The sequence below is a fragment of the Narcine bancroftii genome, chromosome 6 (assembly GCF_036971445.1).
Source record: "Narcine bancroftii isolate sNarBan1 chromosome 6, sNarBan1.hap1, whole genome shotgun sequence".
Classification (NCBI taxonomy): Eukaryota; Metazoa; Chordata; class Chondrichthyes; order Torpediniformes; family Narcinidae; genus Narcine; species Narcine bancroftii.
The window spans coordinates 132,936,921-132,964,164 of record NC_091474.1 but is presented as its reverse complement, the minus strand read 5'-3'; positions in this window follow the sequence as shown (position 1 = coordinate 132,964,164).

Below are 27,244 nucleotides of genomic sequence, written 5' to 3'. Positions count from 1 at the left end.
CAAAGCAAAGGGAGGAAAGTTTAGACAAGACAACAATGGTAAGTTTTTTTTACACAGATAATTATGGGTGTCTGGAATGCCTTGATAAGTGTGGTGGTGGAGGCTAAAATATTGGAGACATTTAAGAGTCTCTTAGAAAGACAATTGGATGAAATAAAAATAGAAGGTTACAAGGCAGAAAGGGCTTCATTTTTTGGGGCAGCACGACATTGAGGGCTGAAGAGCCTATTCTGTGCTGAAGTGTTCTATGTTCTATTCTAAATATACACAAATGATCCTAATGTTCCCAAAACCTTAATATGGACACTTTCTCACCAAATCTCTCAGTGCGAAGCATCCTCATAAGTCTAATTGTAGTGGAATTAAACACATTCAGACTAGTTCCAGCTTTCTCAGGGCACTATTGTTCCTCAATCATCTTGAATGAATGCTTTGCGAACTATCTGATAAACTGGTAAGTGAGCTTGAAATGAAAGTTGAAATATTGCTATTCACTATATTTAATTAAATACCACCTCAGGAAAGATGGAGAGGACACTAATGCTTATAACCAAGATCTATATATGGGGGTAAATCAGGAGTATTGTGTCAAAAATGAAATGGATTTGATTAACTAAACAAGCACAATCAAAGCAAGCGCAATTGCAGTCAGGAAAAATCTTGCTAAAATTGGCCCATGCCCAAATTTCATTCAGCCACAATGCTTTTCTTCAAATTCTGAAATTCTGCTCTGGCAATTGAGAATGCATGAAATATTCAGGGGTCAGCTGGTCATACTTGTAGTCACAAGACCAAGAAATTAATTTCTATAATGCAACATTTTGAGCAGAATGCAATTGAATCCTCTGCTTTTAACATATCCACATTGATCTTCCCATGTAAGTTCACCTGCTTAAGACCTCATATGAATCTTCTGGAGCAGAACTAATATGCTTCATCGTATTTAATTTTCTTCCAACTTGAGACTGAACTCACTTGCTTACCTGTCCCTCCAGCCTAACTTCAGGCCAGGAGGACAAGTGCTTGAATGAAGTGTGTGCTTTTGATTTAGGATTTTCAAACCTCATGGTTGCAGGCAGAACAGTGTCGTGTCCTTCCCCTTTGTCACATGCTCAAACACCTGGGAAGAGATAGGTTGTTAGTATTTTTGTCTCATTCAGCAGTAATAAAGAGGTTGCAGGCAATTACCAAGGGCACAAAGGCAGTGTCAGATAAAGCTTAATAACTTAATTTATGTGATCAAGGTCATTGAAGACATCAACAAATCCCATCTCTCAATGATTATCGCACTAGCCTCATGCATTGTTTCAACTACTAAATCCGTTCACTCACACGCTAATAATATAACAATGACAACCGTTATCAAACATTCATTTGTCCTATCTTTCCAAAACACACATCCAGAGAACAGAAATATAGGCAGATTCTGGAAAGTTGTACCAGTAAAATCAATGGTCCCAAACCTTCCCAATATTGACCGGCACTTCCTTTTGCAAGAGGCTTGAATGGGTAAGAATTTGTTGGGAGCATCCAAGAGGATCTCTTGAAACATTATACAGTATCTCTTCTGCAAACCAGTGAATCCTGATCACTATTGCTCTCCTCCTCTCCACATTTCCCTGCTGAACCACAGAGCCAGACTCTGAGCTGCTCACTTGCTTACCTGTCCCTCCAGCCTAACTTCAGGCCAGGGGGACAAGTGCTTGAATGAAGTGTGTGCTTTTGATTTAGGTTTTTTGTCTTACTGTATAATGAGGCCTGAGGTTCTCCTTCCACCCACACCCTCGCAACAGTATCTGAAACGGTATACTTGTTATTGAAGGGAACGGTCACAAAGGTTTCCTGCACTATCTATCTGTCTTTTCCCTCTGCTGACAGTCATTCAGCTACCTGCCTCCTACCTCCTAGGTGTGACTGCCTCCCTGTAACACGTGTGATGCAGTGTTCATCCATCTCCAGCCCTAGTTTGCTAATGCGCTCTATAAGGATCTGCACTTATCTGCACTTTACACAGATGTGCTGTCCCAGATTTCCCACATTCTACAAGGGGGAAAAAGCACTGCCCTGGCTTCCATTGCCACTGTCCAGACTGTACAATAAGAAATGTACAATAATACACTTTTGTGTTTTGCACTTACCACAATGTTGCTTGGATTAGAAAAATTTAGCTCTTCAGAGGAGTTGGTCAAACTTGGATTGTTCCCTCTGCAGCCCTGGAAGCTGAGGGGAGACCTGATAATAATTTACAAAATTATAAGAGGCAGTAAAGTAATCAAGACTCCTTTTCCCAGCATGAGAATGTCAAATACTTGAAGCTTTAAGGTGAGAGATTGATAGTTTAAGGCATTTGTGTAACATGTTTTCTTTTGCGCAGAAAGTAATGTGCCTGAAACATACTGTTAGGCAGTGATAGAAGGGAGGGTTGAAGTTGACACGATAGTAACTTGTTAGAGACATTCAGACACATGAACATGCAGGGAATGGATATATTTAGACATCTGCAAGCAGGTGGGATATTTAAATTGATATCATGGTAACCACAGTCACTGTTGGCTGAATGGCCCATTTCTTTGCTGTACTATGTGACTGACTATCTCTCAGAGCTTATATACACTGCCAAATGCTCAACTATTGAAGGTACATCACTCCTGCTGATGAACACACTTTGTGTCCTCTTGAGAGGAAATTGCCACTCATTGACTACAGTTAGTCATTATTGCCTCCAGTGACACAGAAGAATGAGTTGTTGCCATTATTGGAATGTCAGCCACAGATTACACAGCCAGAATAGGATATAGTAGGAATCAGATCATTGAAGTGTATCGTATAGCTGAACCACTTTCGCACACATTGACCTGTTTTCTGACAATCTGAGTTACTTGCTGGGATGAGCAAATTCCTGTTTCTTCCCCCATTTCCCCACCATGATGCATTGCCTTCTTTCAAATATCCAACATCATTAAGCTGCCGATACCCCTGGGTCATAAGAATCTGCCAGACACACTCTATGACCCCATTTCCCACTCACAGACACCAGTATGACAGAGTTTAATTTGTGTATGAGAACTGCAAATAGTATGATGTGTGAGATATGGATGTGCGTACTGTGGGGAACTGGCAAGGCAAAAGCTGTTGGAAATGTATAGTGAAATCTTGGAGCACTGGTAGTTTTACCAAAACGTTTATGTGGATTGACAAAGGACATGGCCAGACCATCTCCTACTTTGCAATGGGGCTTGAACACAACCTGGCACCTATCTTTTCCAGCATGGGATTGGTGGCAAATCCAACACTAGAACCAACGAGCAGCCAGCACCTGATAGTTGCAATGAAGTAAGATCCACCCAATGTTTCAAACTTCTGCCATGGCACTGCTGATTGCCATACAGTTTCAAGTTGGTGTGCTTGCCATCCATCCTCCTGTAGGTGACAAGAATTGCTGAGATAATGCCCACCAAGGAGGATGCAGTGGCTCAGTCCGACACAATCATACTGGTCTCACTCAGGGTAATAATCACTGACCAAGCAACTGCTCATTAGTTAACTTGCCCAGGCCCCCAACATGCAAAACAAAGAAAACATTGAGATGTTGGCTTCAACTGGTTCTGTGGGCTGATTAAAAGCACACCAGATTTGATAGATCAAGTGAAGTATGCCCTGATTTTACTGAAAAATGGTACAAGTACTTTAGTGATACTTTGCCCATGTTCTTACAGTTTTTTTGCTGGATCTTTGATTCTCTGCCATCACACATATCATGCCCAAATATGTACATTGTCATTTATAAAAAACTAATTGGAGCAGAGATTTTTCACGGTTGGCTTTTCACCACAGTTCACTTCCACACCAAATTTAAGAAGGAAACACGTTTGACAGTGGAAATTAACTAAATTTAAAAGGAAAGACATTATTCCTGACTGTCAATGACAGGACTCAAATGTTATTTTGTAAAATATAAAAGTGGAAAGGGATGAAATAAAAATAATTTAAAAATTAGGTAAATGATCAAGAGGTCCAGGGACCGGTCAGTTGGAAAACATCACAGCAAAAGCTCACACTGCTACCTCAGCTTTTCTCATACTGATTGTCATTTTCCCTTTCATGGGACCATCCTGATAAAGCTTGCACCTGACCTACAAGGTATCAAAATCAAATCTAAAGTTGTGGATGAGTCTGGAATGTTTTAATTTTTCATTGTACGAAGCATTTTGTAACAAGTAGCACATTGTAAGTGACCTGACTACCCATGAAGAATATTCACATAAGAGATGGAGGTGGAACATGATTGGATGTCCATGGCATCCGACAGAGAATGGACAAGAGGTGGTTTTGTTCAATGAATTGAAAGCTGTTGAAGTGATGGAGGGCATGTGAAGTAGTCCAGGTGCTCATGTTGTGGTCTCCTCTGCATCAGAAGGATTCAGCGCAGACTGGGAAATTGCTTAATTGAGCATCTTGGCTCTGTCTGCAGCAATAGCAAGGATCTCCCAGTGGCCACACATTTCAATTACCCACCCCATTGCCTTGCCGACATGTCTATCCATTGTCTCATGCACTGCCACACTGAGACCACCTGCAAATTGGAGGAATGACACCTCATATTTGGTCTGGTACCCTCCAACCGGATGGCATTGGATGGCATTAACACTAACTTCTCTGGTTTCATTAGCTGTCTCCTTTCCTCTAGCTCTGTCAGAATCAGAATTTATTGTTAAGGACAAGTCACGAAATTTGTTATTTTGTGGCAGCATCACAGTGCAAACCATATTATTAAACAAAAGTGCATGAAAGTCAAAGTCTTTGGTTCATTGATCATTCAAGAATCTGATAGCAGCGTGAAAGAAGCTGTCCTTGTGCCACTGAGTGCTCGTCTTTAGGCTCCTGTACCTTTTCCCTAATGGTAGCAGAGTGAAGAGGATATGGTTTGGGTGTTGTGTGTCCTTGAGAATGAAATCTGCTTTATTAAGACACCACCTCATGTAGATGTCCTCGACAGAGTGAATTCTGGTGCCAGTGATGTTTCAGGCCGAGTTAACAACCCTCTGGAGAATGTTCTTATCCTGGTCATTGACACCTCTGTACCAGACAGTGATGCAGCCAAGCCAATATGCTCTCCATGTAACACATGTAGAAGTTTTTGAGAGTCTTCATTGACATACCAAATGTTCTCAAACACTTCACAAAATATAGCTGCTGGTGAGCTTTCTTCATGAATGCGTTGATAAGGAGACTCCAGGACAGATCCTCGGAAATGGTGACTCACAGGAATTTAAGGTTCTTGACCTTCTCCACGAATGAGCTTGTGATGAGGAATGAATCATGTTCTGCTGACTTCCTCCTGAAGTCTACAATCATCTCCTTGGTTTTCCTCTCTCTATCAGGACTCATAGGACCCACTCCTCCTCACTCCAAGATATAGGTCAACTGAACACAGCCAAAGACTGGAAATTGCTTGTTGATCTTGACCAGTAACTTATCTTTCCACCAGAAATTGCTGGCACCAACCTGAGACCAGATCTTGTACTCTGGTTCAGCTCCCCGCAGATTGTCTTCATTATTGAGCTGATGGTTCCTTGGGAGGGTACCATGGATGAGGCGCAAGAATAGAAGACATTACATTGTATTAATCTTGCCACAGTAGTAGAAGAGTGAAGCTGGAAAATGAAGGTGCCCCTGGTTGAAGTCTGTTGTAGATGATTTGTTGCTAAATCCATGACCAAGTTTCTGAGGGAAGAAGGAATCACAGGGAAGGCCCTCAGAAAGACAATTAAATCACTCTCTGACAGTTGAAATGAGCAGTCACTGGCTCTGGCTGAAAAGGGAGGATCCTATCTGGGCTCCAGAATGACTACTATCAGAAACGTATATACGATACACACCCAGGTCTGATCAGCCTGTGGTGGGCTTGCTTTGGCAGAGGGTGTCTTGTGTTTAAAAGGCTGAACACCCAATGATACCATGGAATACAACTGAAGATGTGTCTGAAACATGATAATATTCCCTCGTAGTCATCCTCCATTATTGTAATTGAGACAATCGACCGTACTAACTCTATGAGAGAGGATCAATCTAACCAATACAGAAATGTCAGGGATTGTAACACCGAGTCCAAAACCAACCTTTTGCCCTTGTCTCCTTTCCTCCAGGTCTGCTATTAAAATCAAAAACACCCCTGTTCCTCAATCAACTCCTTTCTCCTGTCCTTCTATCCATATCCGATTAACACCTTTTGTGTGTTGGTCTGTTATTCTCCCCTTGGCCATTGATCCCTTCTCTCTGTCCTTTTTATTCAGGTGCCTGCCTGGTCTTTGCTCATCTGTTGAAGAAGGGCCCAGGCCTGAAACGTTGGCTATTATCTTTGTGTGTCATATACACATTTCTCATTTGGACGCTACAAGACCTACTGAGTTCCTTTAGCATTTTGGTGTTATTTGTACTTTAACAACTAAACATTTTAACTGATAATCAGTACTTTTTTGGGGATTTTTTATATAATGGATTTCAAGCATCCATAATAGTTGATTTCAGAGAGTAATTCTTCCTCCCTCATTTACAGTTCTTTCAACCTGGCCTTTTATTGACTTGGAAAAAAACGCACACAAAACTGGAGAAACTCAGCAGGCCAAGCAGTGTCTTTCATATAACAAAGGTTAAAATACAGAACTAATGTAACGGGCTTGAACCCTTCATCAAGGTATGGTAAAATGTCGGGAGGCATAGGTGGAGAAGGGAGGGAGGGTACAGCAAAGATCAAGGGGAGCAGGGATGGCTGGGTGAAAGGAGGGGGAAGGGAAGGAGGAGAACTGGAAAGGGGAAGGGAAGGGGTTAAAGGGGGAAGAGGAGAGCAGATTAGCAGAAACTTGAAAAGTTGATGTTAATGCCATCTGGTTGGAGGGTGTCCAGATGGAAAATAAGGTGTTGTTCCTCCAATTTGTGGGTGGTCTTGATGGGAGAGCTGTTACAAAGTACAGAGGACCCCAAAAACTAGCAGCAATAGATATGCACCACAACACAGGGTTACTTAAACAAATGTAGTTTATAAATATAGTTGAACAAGAAATCAGAATTGAACTTTTAACTTATTACTTAACCTACTTAACGACTTAATCCCCCCTCTAATATTAAGTGCAGGAGTGTGTAATGTATATTTAATATGAGAAAAGTTCTATGGATCACAGTCCAATCTCATTGGTTGCAAGCAATTCTTGTACTGGTCACAGAAGTTAGCATTAACAAAGTTCACCAGTCTTTGGTGCTTAACAGGCAAATGTTTACCACTCAGGAAGGTTCTTGTTGGTTTTCAGAGAGAGATTGCTTTTCCAGGACATTTGCAACTGATTCCTTCTCAATCAGTCTTGCTGACGAAACTTGCCCCCTTCAGGGTTCTCCAGATGATCCTCTTTCTTTCAGGTTACCTTTCACACTGCCAGTCTTCTCCTTTGACCAGGCAGCCTTCCAAAGTTTGCCAGCTTGACCCTCTAGAACTGATTTCCATGACTCCTTCTCTCTTTGTTTCACACCCTCCCTCTCTGAGAGCAAAACTGTTCTCTTCTGCCTGCAAAAATCACATGCTCTCCCAGGCAACCTGCTGTCGATACTTTGTTGCCTCCTGCAAAAAGCATTCTGCAAAAGTCTTGCAAATATTCGGTGTTTTAAAATGTGTGTGTGCAAGCGTCTCTAACAATTCCTCCCAAACCATCTCTAAATACTCAGTCACACAGTGCATAAGGCCATGGACAGACATGTGAGTGTGGAACAGAAATGAAATGGTTGGCTACTGGGAGGTCTCTGTTACTGTAGCGGATGGAACAAAATGCTCAGCAAAGCGATCTCTCAATATGCATCCAGTCACTCAGATGCAGAGAAGGCCACAAAGGGTGTTCCGGATGCATTAAATCAGTCCTGCGTATACACAAGTGAGGTGTTGATTCACATGAAAAACCGAGATGAGGAAGGAGGTGTGGGTGCAAGTATTAAACCTCCTGTGGCACAGAGGAAGGTGCCATGGGTGGGTGGAGATTGGTGGGGAAGGATGAATGCATAAGGGAGTTACAGAGGGAGAGGACCCTATGGAAGGCAGAGAGGGGAAGATGTATCTGGTAGTGGGATCCTGTTGTAAGTGCCGGAAATTCTGGAGGATAAAATGTGCTGGATGAGGAGGTTGGTGGGGTGGTAGGTGAGGATTCTATGTTTGTTGCATCTGGAGGCAGAGGGGGCCAGGACAGATGAATGGGAAATGGAGGAGATGCAGGTGATGGGTCAGTTGATGCTGGTGGAGGGGAACCCATATTTGTGGAAGGAGGCAGACATTTCAGAAGATTTGGACTGGAAGACCTCATCTTGGGAGCAGATGAGGCAGAGATGGAGAAATTGAGAGAAGGGGATAGAATCCTTGCAAGGAACAGGGTGTGAAGAAGTGTAGTCAAGCTAGTTGTGAGAGTTAGGAGTTTGTAATATATGTTGATGAAAAACTTGTCTCCCAAGATAGAGACAGAGAGATCCAGGAAGGGTAGAGTGTTATTGGAGATGGACCAGGTGAGTTTGAGATCGGGGTGGAAATTGGCTTCGAAGTGGATGAAGCTGACAAGTTCATCGTGGGTGCATGAGGTGGCCCCGATGTAATTATCTATGTAGCTGAGGAAGAGTTGAGGGGTCTCGCCTATATAGGCTTGCAGCATGGATTGCTTCACAAAACCCACAAACACACAGGTGTAGCTAGGACTCATGCAGGTTCCCATGGCTACTCCTTTGATTTAGAGAAAGTGAGACAAGTTGAATGAGAAGTTGTTTAAAGTGAGGAAAAGTTCTGCCAGGCAGTGCAGGGAGGTGGTAGAGGGTGACTGGTCAGATTTCTAATCCAGAAAGAAATGAAGTGCTTTAAGACCTTCTGTATAGAGGATGGAGGTATAAAGGGATTGGACATCCATCGTGAAAATGAAGCGATCCAGTCGGGGAATCTGAAGTCATTGAAGAGATGGAGGACATGAGAGGTATCATGGATGTAGGTGGGGAGGGTTTGGACTGGGGAGAAAAGATAAGAGTCAAGGCAAGATTAAACTAGTTCATTGGGACAAGAGCAGGCAGAAACAATGGGTCTACCCTGGTGGTTTTCCGTCTGGACACTCTACAGCGAGATGGCGTTAATATCGACTTTACTGGTTTCTGCTGACATGATCTCCTTTTCCCACTCGTTCCTTCCCTTCCCCTTTTCAGTTCTCCTCCCTCTCTCCTCCTCTTGATTGCTGCTATCCCCTCCCTCCCTCCTCCACCTGTCACCTCCTCCATTTGCAACCATCCCCCCCTGCCCCCCGGCTTTTTTGTTCAGATGCCTGCCAACATTTTCCCACACCTTGATGAAGGGCTCAAGCCCAAAATGTCGATTGTGTATTTTTACCTTTGCTCTATAAAGGACACTGTTTGACCTGCTGAGTTTCTCTAGCTTTGTGTGTTTTTTCTTCAACCACGGTATCTGCAGAATTTTGTCTTTTTCTTTTATTTACTCGTCCAATGACCATCATCCTTTTTTCATTTAAATTATCCTCAAGTTAACAATCATCCGTTTCTTCTTCATTTTAAGCCTAGTTTATCCCAAACTTTTTCAAGATATGGGGAAAGGCTGATGACCTTAACAATGGTGATGAATTTTTCCTTCCAGTAATGCCCCTTAGATAATGCCCCATTCAATGCTGCATGGTACTAAAGCATTTGCTGCACAACTAAGTAGACTTGGTTCTGCAAAGTCTGTTGCAGCCCACTGTTAATTCCAATCAATAAATTGTGTCGATTGTAAACAATTTGTTAGTTTATTTTTGTTGCCACTGCTACAACATTCTTTTTTATAAATAGTCTGCAGCCCAACAACAGCAAAAGCCTTGAGGGTTTATCCCAATCATCAAAGCAAAATTCATCACTGTTCACCCACTCAGTGCACAATGAACATCTAGTCAAAACAGCGTTAACATGTTGAAAGGAGGACATTCAGCCCATCTAATCCAGTTCATACTAAAGCAATCTATCAAATTTTGTCACCGATTAACTTGCATTTATCTTCAAATATCCACACAGTTACATTTGAAAGCCCCAATTAACTCCGAGTTTGCCATACATACAGGCTGTGTATTCCAGATTATGTCTTAAAGTTCCGGATGCACAAAGCAAGACTCCAATGTTCCCTTCTGCCTTGAATGACTTATCTGTGAATTTTTCCTCCTCTTGACTGACTTGTTGATTTTTTTATTTGTGATTTTACATAACGTAACTTGTGATTCACATTTAAATTTCAAAATAAGAACTGAAAGGCAGAGTTTTATATATTCATTAATATAGTCTATTAATCACAGTGTATCTATTATGCCCATATGAACCCAACAAGGTATGATATTCTGATTTTTCTTTGGAGTGGTGACACATTTATAAGTTAGTGTGGAACCAAGATTGATAATTGAAAGTGTTTCTCAGCTAATTATTGGAATATTTTCTTCTAAAAGCAAATAATTATCGCCATCAGTCACAAAATAAATTATACATTATGTGCAGTTAACAAATTTCTCAGAGGAGAGAAGGGATACCAGAGACTGAAGATGCTGGAATCTGTCACAAAAATAAACAAACTGCTGGGAGAACTAAGTGGGTTGGGCAGCATCTGTTCATTGACATTTGAAGTGGAGGTCCTGCATCAGGGCTAATATTCTGGTTAATGGTGATTCCTGTGTTGTAGATGATGGAGTGACTGATAAGATTGTCCCTCTCATCTTATCAGCACACGTCTGAATGTTGGTTGATCTTGCAGCATGCAGGCAAAATTCTGCAACATTTTTTAAGGAACTGCAAATGGAAATGAACATTGTAAAATTATCTGTTAATATCCCCACTTTATTTTGAAATGAAGGTCATCGATGATGTTAATAAATCTGGTTTGTCTAGGGACAGTATCCTCAGAAACTCTGGCAATAACATTCTGGGAATGAGTTGATAACTCTCAAGCCATTGGAAGGTTTCCCCTTGACAGTCATTGACTTCAGTTTTACTAGGACTCCTTGATGTCAAATTGGGTCAGATATTGTTTTGATGTCAGGAATTATAGCACAGAACACAGTGTAATGCTAGAAAACCTTCATGCATGTTTCATGAGAGTTAAATCTTGGGCAGAATACACTGTAGAACCCTCTGATCTTCTTTGAATATGTACATGGAATTTGTTTGCATATACCCAAGAATATGAGTGGGGGCTGGTTAAACAACTCATTTGAAGTCACAGCCATGATAATAGATACAGAAACACCAGTCTTGTAACATCTATAGGAAATAAAAATATCTGCCAATGTTTCGGACCTGGAGCCCTTCTTAAAGGAATAAGCAAAGGAATAATAAATATTTTAACTATAATCGCAACATCTGCAGACTTTCGTGTTTCACCATAATAATGCATCACAACCTCAGTTGTGCAATGGATTCACAATGGCAGAAGCACAACAGGAGGGAGATAGATCAGCTCATTGAGTGGTGTTACACCAACAACCTTGCACTCAACGTTAACAAAAGGAGGACGTGATTGTGGACTTCAGGAGGAAGTCAGGATTAAATGATCTAGTTCTCATCGAGGGCTCAGTTGTGGAAAGAGTCAAGAACTTAAAATTCATTAGATCTAGTGTGTAAAAGTAGATGACACATTTTTCTTGTTTGTTTTTCCCTAGTGTGAAGATGTTTTATGATTTTATTGTATTGTATATGTTTAATATTTATTGGTTTTGGAGGGGGGTGGGGAGGGAAGGAAGGGGGAAAATGTCTGTGTATATTTAATGAGAAACATTTGTACATATTTTGGTTGATATGGTTCATAGAGTGAAAATTTTTTAAAAATTTTAAAAAAAGAACTTAAAATTCCTGGTTGAATTCATGATGAAGGCCCGCCAGCGGCTATTCTTGGTGAGATGTTTGAGGAGATTCGGTATGTCACTGAAGACTCTCAAAAACTTCTACATGTGTCCCATGGAGAGCATTCTAGCTGGTTGCAGCAGTGACTGGTACAGAGGTGCCATTGCTCAGGACAAAAAAAATCTCCAGAGGGTTGTTAACTCAGCCTGTGACATCACGGGCACCCAACTTTATTCCATCGAGGGTATCTGCAAGTGATGGGGCCTTAAGAAAGCAACCTCCATTCTCAAGAACCCCCACCTCCCAGGCCATACCCTATTTACCATGCTACTTTCAGGAAAAAGGCACAGGAGTCTACAGGTGAGCACTCAGCTGCATAAGGACAGCTTCTCTGCAGCCACCAGCTTCCTGAATGATCAATGAACCAAAGACACTGCCTTACTTTGACTTTTCATGCACTATTTTTAATAATTTTTTGTTTGGTGGTTTATGTAAATGTTTGCACTGTGATGTTGCTGCAAAACAATGAATTTTGTGCCTTGTTCATGACAATAAATTCTGATTCTGAATGAAAACCTGAATTTTGTGCCCTCAGTCATATTGTAGTGGAACGTGAACATGAAACCTTGTGATTCAGAGCAGAGGATGTTACCACATGAGCCGTAGCAAAAACCAGTTTGAAAAACTTTGGGCACCAATAAATGTTGATGAATAGATGGATTGAAATTAAAAATAACCAATAGAAAGTTTCTGAATTCATTCATTTTATGTCCAGCATCATACTTTTATTTCAGTATCTGAGTTCTTTCATATAACAGCTGATCTGGAATTAAAATGAATTTTAAAAGGCAATTCTATCTGATACATTACCTATTTTGCAATCCTTAAGAAACAAATAACATAGACACTGTTATAGCTTATTGCTATAATTCACGTGATTTTAACCTGTTAGAATCCAGTGAGATTTTTAAAAAATTTAGGCATGACAAGAATGAAAATCACTCCCAATTATAAATCCAATTAATTTGGAACCATTTTTCTCAAAATAGTTCTGATATAATCAACAAAACTTGAGCTGAGAAAGTTAACATGTAATATATTGCAGTGAGTATTGGTACATAACACATCTAGATTGTTAAAGTGCTCTGAGTTGGATTCTGGGAATGCAAAAGTAATTTACAGGTATGATTTGCAGGAAGGAATTGTGTTTAAGGTCATTAAATTTACAAGAGCAATTCATAATTATAGTGCAACTTTACCCCAGGCAATTTATATAGCAAAATTAGAGGCTGCATGAAATTATCATTTGTATATTCTAAAGGATCTGGAGAAGATAGTTTCAAGGGCAATCACATGGTAGCTGCAGTTTTATGGATAGATTTATCAAGTTCAGCAAGAGGTGAACTTTTAAAACATTTCTTGTAATGTTATGACAGATAAAACTTTTTGCCTGCACCACAGAATAAACTTGAAATACAGTTGTAATAAAGCTCGGATATTCAATAAGTCAAAAGAAAAAAAAAAATTGATGGTTTTGGTTTCCTTATTTTAGAAAAGTATTTAAACAGTATTGTAAGAAGTACCTTGGAGAACAATTAGATTCATTTCAGAGGGGAAAGTTCTTGGAAGCATATAATTGTCTTCTTTGCCAAGGAGCTAATCAAAAGGGACTACATTCAGTGATACAGACTTTTTATTTTCATTGTTTGAATTATCTGTTGAAGAGAGTGTTCCCTGTAATATTATGGAGTTTGATTTCTGGCAGATGGTGTGCTTAGATTTTCAAAACATGTTGAATAAAGTTGCACGCAGGAATTTTTTAATAAGGAATTGGGAGTCCTAAGTCATGTGAATTGACTGGTGAGATACCACTGGGCTTTGTACTCAGGCCTCAGCTTCTTATAATGTATAGCAGTGGTTTTCAAACTTCACACCTAAACTCGCATTCCACCTCAAGCAATCCTTCTGCCATTAGTGCTCTGTGATTAAGAAGGGATTGCATCAAATGGTATGTGAGTGGGAAGGGAAGGTTGAGAACCACTGCTCTTGACCCAATTGTAACTGAAATATCTTGCTTGAGAAAAACCGTCAATGGCTCATTTCCTTTGGAGTTATAAAACCGTGCACATAACAAGTCAATTAGATACGATTAAAACAGTGGTTTTCAAACTTTTTCTTTCCACTCACATACCACCTTAAGCAGTCCCTTACTAAACACAGAGCACTTATGGCATAGGGATTGCTTAAGGTGGAATATGAGTTTGGGGGGCACTTTGAAAACCACTGATTTTTAGCAATAATTTTGCAGTGGGGACCAAATGTAATATTTACACATTTGCTGATGACTTGAAACTGTTAAAATTTGAGCAGGGGATTTAGAGAAGCTGAGTGCGTGAGCAACAGTATTACAGGTGAATTACTCTGTGGAAAAAAATGTGGTGATCAGCGGTGCAAAAATTGATATATTTATACTGAATAGTTTTCATTAAATGGTAAGAGAATGAATAGTGTTAATGTTCAATAGGATTTGGTTACTCTTGCACAAATTACTGAAAGCTAAAACACAGGTGCAGTAGGCAATTTGAAAACAAAGAGCATGTTGGCCTTCATTGCAACAATGCTTGAATACAAAGGAAAAGATGCTTTCCTACAATTATGTGGGGCTTTGGTTGAACATGCTTGATGCATTCTATTCAATTTTGGTCTCTCTGCATAGAAATTATATATTTGCAATGGAGTAAATGTAATAAAGGTTCAGCTAACTGTGTCCTGGATTTAGGTTCTGTGGAGGCTCAGTCATTAAATTTATTCACAAAGACGATCAATAGATTTCCAGATATTAATGTAATTAAGGGAATTGAGGATAGAGGATGAAAATTATGTTTGAGGCAGAATATCAACCATGATGTTGTTCAATAATGCTGTAGATTTGTGGGGGAGATAGTTTACTTCTGCTCTTCAATGTTTTAATGAAGCGTCAATTTCAATGATTTGTAACGGCAGCGACACTGCTACTGAAAGAACACACAACCAGACGGGTTGAGCTCAGTGAGCAGAAAACTGATTTATTGCTGGCTGCCAGGGTGGACTTGTACTCCCAGCCCAGACCTGGCTGAGAACCGCGCTGGGGGGCGCCGACGTTACTCGGGCCACCAGCACCGGCTTCTGAACCTGGTGCTGAGAAGAAGGGGAAACCCACCGACCGCCATTTTGGCCGGCTGCCCCTCCACGTGGATTACAAGCAGGGCCGGTTCGCCTGCCGAGTGGAGTGCCACCACACAGCTCCCCCCACCCCCACCAGAACCGGCACCAATGTCCTTTTTAGCTGGGTGGCCTCACTTCTTGGGCTGGGCCACAATCACTGGTTTGGTGGAGTCGAGATGAGCTGGCTTCAGCCTGCCCACAGTAAACAGCTCCCACCTGTCGCCGATGTCCAGCGTGAACGTAGACCCTGAACGCTGGACAACCCTGTATGGCCCCTCGTAAGGTCTCTGCAGAGGTGTCGCAGGCAGGCCCCACCAAATAAAAATGTACTCTTTGGAGTGCAGCTTGCTGGGGACATAAGATGGCCGTGTGCCATGTCTGGGCGGCAGTGGGGGTGTGATGGAGTCCAAGTGGGCCTGGAGGTGGGGAAGTAGCTCGTGTGACGACTGCTGAGGGATTTTGAGGTGCATTGATGAACTCACCGGGCAGTGCCAGTGGTGCGCCGTAAACCAGCTTAGCTGATGGCACCTGCAGATCCTCCTTGGATGTGGAGCGGATGCCCAGGAGCACCCAAGGCAGTTCGTCCACCCAGTTGGGTTTGGAGAGTCGGGCCATAAGTGTCAACTTAAGGTGGCAGTGCAGATGCTCGATCAGCCCATTGGCCCGTGAGTGATAGGCCGTGGTGCGGTGTAGCTCTATCCCCAACCTGTTGGCGAGCTGTGCCCAGAGCACAGAGGTGAACTGGGCACCTCGATCGCTGGTGTGGTGATTCGGAACGCCAAACCAGGCAACCCAACCATGCAACAGCACTCGGGAGCAGGAGTCCGTGGAGGCATCCGGCATCAGGATCACCTAGGGCCAATGAGTGATGTGGTCTACCACCGTGAGCAGGTAACGGATGCCCCGGGAAACTGGTAAGGGCCCGACTATGTCCACGTGAATGTGGCTGAACCGTTCCCGGACGTGCTCGAACTCTTGCACGGGCGCCCTGGTGTGCCTGTGCACCTTGGGCATCTGGCAATGGATGCATGTTCAAGCCCAGCCCGCGATCTGCTTCTGCAGCCCACGCCAGACAGAATGCTCTGCCACCATATGGACCGTGGACCTGATGGATAGGAGCAAAAGGCCATGGATGTGATGGAAGACCTGCCTGCGCTACTGTTGGGGAACCACTGGCTGCGGGGTGCCCATGGAGACATTACACAGGTCGGTGCCTTCACCACTTGGAGTTGGGAGGTTTCGGAACCGCAGGCCCATGATGGCAGTCTTGAAGGCTCGCGTTTCCTCGTCGGACTTCTGGTCCCGGGCAAGCTGGTCAAAGTCGAGGCTGGGTGTCAGCGTGCAGATGGCTGGTCGTGAGAGTGCATCGACGACCACATTGTCCTTCCCTGCCTTGTGCTGAATATCGGTGGTAAACTCCGACATGAAGGAGAGGTGATGCTGCTGGCAGGCCGACCAGGAATCCTTTGCCATCGCGAATGCCTGAGTGAGGGGTTTATGGTCAGTGAAAATGGTAAAAGTCCTCCCCTCCAAGAAATAGTAGAAATTCTGCACCGCCAGGTACATGCCTAGTAACTCACAGTCGAAGGCGCTATACTTGTGCTCTGGTGGGCAGAGAAGCCTGCTGAAGAATGCCAGCAGCTTCCATTGTCCATTCACTTGCTGCTTCAGGACGGCGCTGACAGCTGTGGCAGAGGTATCGACGGAGAGCGCCATATGCAGGTCGGTGTGCTGATGGGCGAGCATGGTAGTCTTCATGAGGGTGTCCTTGGTGGCCTCGAATGTATTGCAGGCCTCTGGGGTACAGGTGAGCGTTTTGTGCTTGGCTGTGATGAGGGCAAATAGTGGCTGCATGATAAGTGTGGCTCTTGGGATAAAATGGTTATAGAAGTTGACCATACCCGCGAACTCCTGTCGTCCTTTGAGGTTGTCCGGCCATGCGAACTCCTTGATAGCGGCAGCCTTCATGGCGGCGGGCGTGGCTCCTTCGGCCATGATGGTATGGCCCAGGAACTTCAAGGACTCTTTCCCAAACTGGCACTTGGCTGGGTTGATGATGAGGCAGAAGTCAGCCAGCCGGGAGAAGAGGGCGCGCAGGTGGGCCTTGGGTTGCGCTCAATCCCTGCTGGCATCGAGGATGCCGTCCAAGTAAATGAAGATGAAATCCAGATCCATGCCCACTGAGTCCATAAGGCACTGGAAGGTCTGAGCGGTGTTCTTTAGCCTGAATGGTCAAAGAAGGAATTCAAACAAGCCAAAGGGGGTGATGATGGCCGTCTTGGGTATGTACTCAGGGAGCACTGGGATTTGGTGATACCTATGCACCAGTTCAACCTTGGAGAAAATCCTCACACCATGCAGGTTGGCCGTAAAGTCCTGGATGTGAGGGATGGGGTAACGGTCAGGAACTGTTGCCTCGTTGAGCAGTCGATAGTCTCTGCAGGGGCGCCAGCTGCCAGTGGCTTTCAGGACCAGGTGGAGCGGCATGGCCCACAGGCTGTTGGAGAGCCGAATGATCGCCAGCTCCAGCAGGTGCAAAAACTCTTCATTTGCCACCTGGAGCTTGTCAGGCAAGAGCCAGCATGCCTTGGTGTGAACCGGTGGACCTTGGGTGGGGATGTGGTGGAACACCCCATGGCGCAGTGAGGTAGCAGAGAACTGTGGCCTGAGGAGGGTCAGGAATATCCAGGATTAACTGGAACTCGTCTCTGGGCATGCTAACCATGGCCATCTGCGGATGCTCTGTGGGGGAGGCGTTGAGGCGAATGGCCTGGAAAGTCCGGGCATCTACCAGGCGCCTACCTCGAATGTCCACCAGGAGAGTGTGGGCGAGGAGAAAGTTAGCACGCAGTATGGGGATTGGAAGGGATGAGATGGTGAACCTCCACAAGAACTTTCGCCGGCCTATTTGGAAATGGACTGTCTTGTTCCCATACGTCCGGATCTCTGTTGCATTGGCCGCACGGAGAGGAGGTCCTCGAGGTCGGTTCCTGGACTCGATGGCCGTGGTCGGGATGACGCTGATCTGTGCCCCAGTGTTGACGAGGAAGCACTGGCCGATGACTGAGTCCCACAGGTAGAGGAGGCTGTGTCCTTGGCCAGCCGCCGCAACCATTAACAGCGGCTGGCCTGCTCATTTCCCTGGAATGAGCAGGGCTGACGACACTTCAGAGCCTTGGCTCCACAGTACTGGTGGTAGAAGCAGAGGCCTGGAGCGGATGCCATGCCCCTGGTTATGCTCTTGGTGGCCCCTGCATTAGGGGCAGGCTTGGCGTGGTCATGCCCGTGCCTTGTGACCTGCTGGACCGCCAAGCCCTATGGGAATCGCTCGAGCCATAGCATTTGGGCCTTCTCAGCAACCTTCCTCGGGTCGGTAAAGCTCTCTTGGGCCAGTAATGGCCGGATGTCGTTGGGGAGATGGTCGAGGAAAATTCGATCAAAGAGTGGGCAGTTGGTGTAATCACCCATGAGCGCGAACATCTCGTCCATCAGCTCCACCGGGGACCTGTCCCCCAAGGCGTCGAAGTGCAGCATCCGAGTGGCACGCTGACGCCTGGATAGTCCGAGGGATTCGGTGAGCACTAGCTTGATGGTCCCGTATTTGTCTTCAGCGGGCGGGTGCTGAACGAGGTGCAGCACACATTTCGCGGTGGCCTTGTCCAGGGTGGCGACCGCATGGTAGAATTTGGTTGTTTTGGACAAAATCTGGTGGAGGCGAAACTGAGCCTCCATGTGGCCAAACCTGCTCTCTGGCTCCTGAACCCAGAAGTCAGGCAGCTTGACAGCTATAGCACTGATCCCAGGTTCGCTTGTGTTTGGTTCAAAAACGTTTGAACGAGTCGTGGTCACCAATTGTAGTGGCACCTACACTGCTACTGAAAGAACACACACAACCAGACGGGTTGAGCTCAGTGAGCAGAAAACTAGTTTATTGCTGGCTGCCGGGCTGGACTTATACTCCCAGCCCGGACCTGCCTGAGAACCGTGCTGAGGGGCGCCAATGTCACTCGGGTGTCATGTGGTCCCCCAGTCTGGGCTTCTGAGCCCGGTGCTGAGAAGAAGGGGAAACCCCCGACAGCGCCATTTTGGCTGGCTGCCCCGCCGTGTGGATTACAAGCGAGGCTGGTTCGCCTTCCTAGTGGCATGTCGCCACAGATTCCTAAAAAAAGATAAAAATATGACTGAATGTACTTCCTATAGGCCAATTTATTTGCTGGATATAGATTTGAAGGTTATTTCTATTTTGGCTGGTAGGTTGGAAAATATCCTTCCCTCTGTTATATCTAAAGATCAGATTGGATTTATTAAAGGTTGCTATTCCCATTTTAACATCCGTAGATTATTGAACACTATTTATTCCCCTTCGAACATAATTCCAGTAGCTATAGTTTCTCTAGATGCTGAAAAGGCTTTTGACAGAGTGGAATGGAACTATTTATTTGAAACATTAAGGAGATTTCATTTTAATATCGGCTTTATATCATGGATTAATTTGGTTTATAGTCCCCCTCAGCTATGGTGGTTACTAAAAATAACAAATCCTCCTTATTTAGACTTTTGGGAACTAGACAGGGATGTCCCGTTAGCCCTTTACTATTTGATCTAGCTTTACAACCTCTGGCAATGGCCATTAGAGACACTTTGGCTAAACATACTCAGCATGCCATACAGTCAATTTACAGCATTTTCTACTTTTTTTAAATTTCAGATTTCAAGTAACTGTAGGTTTTTATTTTGTTTTTAGATGACTAACTTATTTCAATTTATTTTGAATTTTCCTGCTAGAAACTGAATGTGCAGTTTTGTGAAACTGACATGATGAAGAAATGTCATGATATCTTGGAGTCAGTCTGATTTTGTGTCAGCTCCTCAAAGATATTGGCAAATGCAGTGAAGACAGTGAACAGAATGGAGAGGTTCTTCAAAGTCCACACTGTAGTCTTTTTCCCAATCTTTGCCTACACATTGATAAGGAATCAAGTATTAGAGTCTAATAAAACTGTGGATGTATAAAAATCAAATGGGACCTTAGTCAAGGAAACCCATCTGGTCACAAGAACATGAACTTTCATTCAGCGCAGTGAAATCTTGTGTCAGTAAGATCTGAGCATGAACTTCTTTAATTTTAAATAAAGTTTTAGACATACATCACGGTAACAAGCCATTTCGGCCCATGAGTCTGTGCCACCCAATTTACATCCAATTAACCAACAGCCTTGGCACGCTTCAAACGGTGGAAGGAAACCAGACTCCAGGGAAAACATGGGGACAATGTACAAACTCCTTAAAGACAGTGTGGGATTCAAACCCTAGTCCCTATTGCTGGCACTGAAAAGGCATTGCGCTAACTGCTACAGCAACTGTGCTGCTCCAACCGTATTCTTGTTTTCTAAATACATAAATATATATCAGACATGTGCATGTGAGAAATGTAGGATGTACTAATTAATTAAAAAATGGAGCCACTGAGGAGTCTGTGGAATTACACTTACCCTGGAGGGCAGTCAGGGATATATTATGAACTCTTGAATTTGTTGCTACTGAACAAATCTATCAAGCTGGCCATTCCACACGCAAACTTGAATTTACCTGTGTCTTTCCCAGAGCTGCTTGGCCAAACTACATGATGCCAATAGAGCACACGCCATGAATCCACATGACTGCTTTGGAACTCAATTCAGTATCATAATGCCATCCATTCCAGCTCTTCCATCTGCCCTCTGCAACATTTTCCCTCCACCCCTGGTTAGCAATACCACGTTCTACTTCATCATCCCAGCTGCCCACCTTTCTCAACAACCCCACCACTCCACCCAACCCCGCCACTTCCCCAATCCTCACCACCTCGCCGCGATCCTCCACCCACCAATCAGCAGGTGTCTTATTACTGGGCGTTTATATTATTTCCCCAACCACAGCAGACAGCTGGGAGCTGAGTGGATGGCGCAGGTGCGGGAGGTCTCCGCTGGATCAATGCGGCAGGGGCTTCGTGTCCTTTCATTGAGTGAACAGTCCCAGTGCAAAACAGCTATCCATCTTTCCCTGGTCATCCCTACTAGGCAAGGCCTTGCAGGAGGAAAATATCATGGCGCTTTAGTGAGCACAACATTTATGTGGGCAATTATTTATCCTTTTTGCAATTTATATCCACAAATTATTTTATAAATTTGTCTTGCAGTTCGCAGAGAATTCCATTTGGGATAAATTAACATTGTGCAACTCGAGCCAGCTGTGCAATTATGCTCACACAAGATGTTTTAAATTTTGAAATGAATAGTTTGAAAACGAAAGTCTGAATTTAGAAATGAAAGGTGGAAATTTAGTTATTTTTAAACTGATTAAACTATAACAAGTTTCATGATCATTTACAATTCTTCTGGAAACTAAGATTTTATCCTTCAAAATGGGCTTGGGTTTATTTATTGAAAATGTGCAGATGGTGACGACTTGATTTCATCCTAAATAAGAAATAAGATGGTCAGTAAATGATTTGATGTGAAACATGGATAGGAATTAATATGAATGAGGGAAGAGTGTCCAAAAGTCTTGCTGTGGATATTTTGCAGGCAAACAGCCAGATTGTATACAGAAGAATCCCACAAAGAGGAAGGAAATGAATAACCTCCTCCTTACTTTTTTTCCCTTTATAACTTCTGGAATTATTAAGTGTGTGATTGAAGGAAGATGAGCAAAAGGGAAGTGAACAATTATACACACTGCCATTTAATCTGATGCTCTCAGTGATTGGTTCAATTTGTGATATTAGTTAATTAATTAGGTTTGAGATTGACAGTTGATCAGAGCAATGAATGGCCTGCATTGGAGGGAAAGGATATCATTGGTGATGGATCAAGTCAGCTGAAAATTCTGCTACTGAAAACTCTGATAGGTTGACTAGCAGAAGAAATGAATTAAGATATTTGTGAAGCTTGATGTAATTGTCATACTAGAATGTTTCAGTGCACAGAGAAATGCAGCCACAAACTTGTTGAGCTGGAATACAAACTTCTTAAATTTATCCACTTGCAGACCATATAGGGACACTTCTGATGACGAGAGTGGCAAATTCCTTTGCAACACAAGATGAATCTACCCAGCATCTGGGCATTGGAGTTGTTTTGCTGGTATTACAATTCAAGTTGTGGCGTGAAACAGCATGGAAATATTCCCTTCGGCTTACCGGAGCACTAGTGACCATTAATGACCCATTTGCAGAAATCCTACATACATCCCACTATTTATTCTCCCCATGTTCTCGTCAAATCCACTTAGAATTTTCCACTCACCCACGTACTGGGGAAAGTTTAAAGTGGTCAATTAACCTTAAGACCATAACCTATCGACCAGCACATTTTTAAGATATGGGAGGAAACGTGCACCCAGAGGAAACTGCTATCACAAACAGCATGGATTAAAGCTACACCTACAGCCACGTGAGTCACTTGGTCTGCTGGTTGTGGTGCTGCTGGCAATTGAACAAATTATTTGAGGCATCTTGCCTGAAAGGGCTTGCTGAAGTCACTGCCTCCCTTTGTCTTGTTCCTTCTCATTTTTAGTTGCTCGATACACAGAGAGTAGCAAACTTTGTGCCAGATGATGCACTATGTCACTTGTCTTGGGAACTGAGGGAAGATGAGGCATGTGACTATGTCCAGAAGCAAATGCTGTGTCTTGGAGCCTTAAAATGAAATTTTATTTCAGTATCTGCCATGCATGTTGCATAGCCTATTCATTCGAGCAAATTGCAGATTCAAAGTAGCCGGCGATCTAAATAGATCAGCAACTAATCTGAGTTATTGCCAATAATTGGTGAATAGACTTTCCTAGAAAAGCTTTTTGGAAGACATATTCATGGCAGCTCAGCTGGATCAGCAGTATTACCTCTTCTTGTGATTGTAAGCATCTCATCTGCTGTTAAAGTATCATGAGTTGATCAACATGACAATTATCATGATTCCAAGCCAGCTGGGCATTGACTTGAATAGGTAAAATCTTTGATTTGAAATTGAGGCACCTACGAAATGTCCAGTCCAATGTACTCTCGAATGCAGGGGTGAAAGAAAAAAAATGTGAATAAAGATGAGCTTTTTTATTCCAATGTAAAAGCAAAACGATTGCAGATGCTTAAAAAATGAAATGTAAGCAGAAAGTGCTGGAACTACTCAATATCAAATCTGCTTCAGAGAGGCAACAGATTATTTTTTACATAGCCACTGCATTCCCAGAAATTATTCCCAATTTTCCCAGAATGCAGTCTGTGTAAAAAGATCGAAACGGTAATATAGACTCATTCCTTTTCTGGCATTTTACCTCCTGACCCTTAGTTATTTCCATGGATTGCCTGCGGTCTAAACTGAACTGCAGGCAATCGTGAACAATGGGCTAATGAATGCAATGTCCAGCCTAAAAAAATACTGCACTTCAGGTATTCTGTCTCAATTCGCAGTGTGATGCAGATATTTGAAATGTGAAGGTAGGGAGAAATGTCAGAACGGAAAAATCCTTCTTTCCTTTTCAATCTTTTTATTGGTTTTTGCAATACATACAGTCCAATGAAGAAAAGGGAACAAAATTGAAAATACAATATCACATATATCAAGATAAAACTTCAAACAGTATCAACTCAGACCCCCCCCCCCCCCCCTCCACTGCACTGGATGAAGACAGCAAAGATTGTGAAACTTCTACGTTTTTAAAAAAAAACCATAAGAGATAATGTTTAATGTCTGAACTTCAGGTCAATGTCCAATTGTCAGTTGGTCATTGGCCAGCAATTCTAACCTGACACTTTAATTTTTTTCCACCATACTTGCTGTTTGGCCACTATATTTCAAACATTTTATTTCTCTCTTAGGATTTTTTTTTGGTGTTTTCTAGTCTTCTAAGTCAGATGTTCACTTTTTTTTAGCTCTGGTTCTCTAGGACTTGAGGGCCCCTTTTCCTGTGAAGCAGTTAAGCTTTGGTTTCTTCTGTTCCCGACTACATAAATAACAATAATATCTACATTATGCGAAGTGAAAAGAAAACAAGGCTTTTACTTAAATGTGCTGTGGCACCCGGGGTGGAGTGGCGGGGTGGGGAGGGGGGGGGCTGGGGTGTGCACACAGAGCCCCTATTGAGAATGGCTGTCCTAAGATGCACTGCAACTGAGGAATTATTTTTTTTGGTTTTACACTTGCATCCCACTAAATCTGCCATTCAGTGTCCCAGGATAGAATAGCATTTTTGATGTTCACACTCGGCTACTCTAAATGGGACACTGAACATGTTCACACTTGCAAGGAGTTAGGACTGTTCTACCTACTATGGGTGATGTCATTACATGGGTGATGTCATTAGACAAGGGATGGTGGACCTGCCTGAAATACTGATCAATGTATTATGATCTTGTATTTGAACAAAATTAATCATGCTGAATTATAACATAATTAAGCTTTATTTATAGCTCAGTATGAGCCCTTCAGCCCCTGTTATTGTTGTACCAACCTCTATAAACCTTTATAAGGGACTATGGTAAAGTACTAGTAATAAATAGAAATAGCAGACAATTTTTAAACAGTGTGGGAAATTTGGTGGTGCTATAGTGCACAATTTATAAAGACTATGGGAACGTTGTGTGCTGTTGCACACAATATTTAAATACTGTGAGAAAAAGCGATGATGGACCTGCCCTCCCACAATCCCATGTGGCAGAGAAAGGGCTGTCAGCATGCACAGAGCATTCATGGAGGAGTTTTTCTGCTGCCTGGCATTCTGGGAAGTCAGGACTGCCATCACTTTTTCCCCACAGTCTTTATAAATTGTGTGCAACCAACTTTCCCACACCGTTCCTCTTTCACACTTGCAAGTGGTCTCAGGAATTAACAGCCATCAGCCTAAAAAGATACAGCGAATAACATTCAGAGAGTTTTTTGGCATTTCCTTTGTATTTTTACACACTTTTACTTGTTGTAATGAGCTTGTCACGTGTCTGGCTTTTGCTGCACAGATAATCTGCAACAGATGCAAATAATTTGCATGTTCAGGAGTTGAGCATACCCCCTCTTCCTCCCCCTGCCCCTCCTTTTCTGTGGAGATGCTCCCAGATTCCACTGTGTATTTACAGCCTGTTACCTTGTACTCAATGAAGATGTCAAAATTCCCCATCTGTCAGCACTAAGGATTTTCTTCATTGTTAATCACTGTGATGGATTAAGATATTATCTTCTCACCACCCTTCAATAACAGTTGAGGATTAGCATTACATTGAAATCTCCCAGTAATTCTTCTTAAATTAAAAATGCCCCTTTGTCTCGGTTTCTATAAGTCAACTACTACTACTATTAGTTTTCAGTTTTACACATGCAATGAAAGCAAATTAATGTGCCTTGTAGTTTAAACATGGAGACAACTTTTGATGAATTCATTGCATGAAACATGTTGCTTGTCTTCCAACAGTTCTTTAGCTGCCCTGATGTAGTATGTAGTCCTCCAACAGTGGCTGTGGTTAGATTCAGATTTTTTGTCAAGGACATACATGGCATCACGTACAACCCTGAGATTCTTTTTCCTGCAGGTATGGCAGAATTACCACTAATTGGTAATGCAAAATAAAACCTGTAGAAAATATACACATGTCAACAGATAAAGAAATATAAATAAACTGCCCAATGGAGAATAAAAAAATCAAGAAAATGGAAAAATAAGGGCTCTTAATGAGTCCCTGATTGAATTTATTGCTGAGGAGTCTGATGGTGGAGGGGTAATAGCTGTTCCTGAACCTGGTGGTGTGAGTCTTGTGGCATCGATACCTCTTTCCTGACGATAGCAGCGAGAACAGTGCACGTGCTGGATGGTGTGGAATCTTGATGATTGTTGCTGCTCTCTGATGGCAGCGTTCCCTTTAGATGTTCTCAATAGTGGAGAGCATTTCGGCTGTGATGTGCTGGGCAGTGTCCACCATCTTTTGGAGGGCTCAGAGGTATTGGTGTTTCCATACCAGACGGTGATGCAGGTCAGCACACATTTCACCACACCTCTGTAGAAATGTGCCAGGCTAGATTGATAAATGACTGCTACCTAGCAAAACAATAAGCTTAAAAAGATTTGGGATGGCTGAGAGGTGTGATTGAGGCTGGAAAGTCCAGCTTTGGACTGTGTTGTCATGCTGTGAGTGCAAAAGTGAGCACACCAGCAGAGTAATGGTGTGACACTCTCAAAGCCCACCTGAAAATTGAAACCCAGAACCTTAATGACAATAAGTTGGCTGAAAACTGATATCCTGTCTCAAATTCAGAGACTAGGTAGCTTTTTTCATTACAATCCTGCTGAGATCTCAGTAATCAGATACAACTGGCCAGCATTTCATGCAAGAAAAAAATGAGACCATATTTCACACAATTCTAATTGAACTTTTAGAAGTGGACTGCCTCATGTTCTTTGATGTCCAGGCTTCCAAGTAGGCCTGGCAAACTCAAAAGCATATTGATGTGCAAGTGTACCTTTTTTTTGTATCATGAAGGTGCCCAATCCTGTCTTTGAGTACTCTCAGGCAATGCTTGTGAAGGGAACTGGCACTCAAGACCATATTTTCTTTCCCCCCGCCCCTGCCCCCAGCCATGGTTGCATTGACACACCATGGGCAGATCTTCTAAACTACTTGGTGCTACCTGTAGTGTCCAATTGAGTTGGTGATGCATGGATCAGATTGAGTGACAAAGCATTCTTGCAGCTCAACTGTCAGAGCCTGTGTAAATTGTGTGCATTTGAAAGAATGAGGTATTCTGGTACGGTCACATTCTTAGAAGAAGCACATGATGAGCATTCTTTAGCCATTAGTATCTTGCAAATCAGAGGAGATGTGTGGGATGATCTGAACAGTGGGGTGGAAAGAAGAAAGAATCTTCATTCCAAGCTGGCAAAGGTTACACTGGCAGCAGGTACAAAGATCAATAGCACTTTTTTCTCTTGGCCACTCAAGTAGAGATGTCTGGCTTTGCTGCCTGTGGTTGTGCATTTGTTGGGGTGCAAAATAATAGGGAGGATTCTTGTGATTGTGTAATTTCTGTTATGTGAAGGTTAATGCAATTGTATTTTGGGACACATAAACATTAAGTGTGCATAACCAAATGTGTGTGGCCATTAAACCCACAAATTGACTAAAGTTTTGGTTTCTGACACTGAGCGC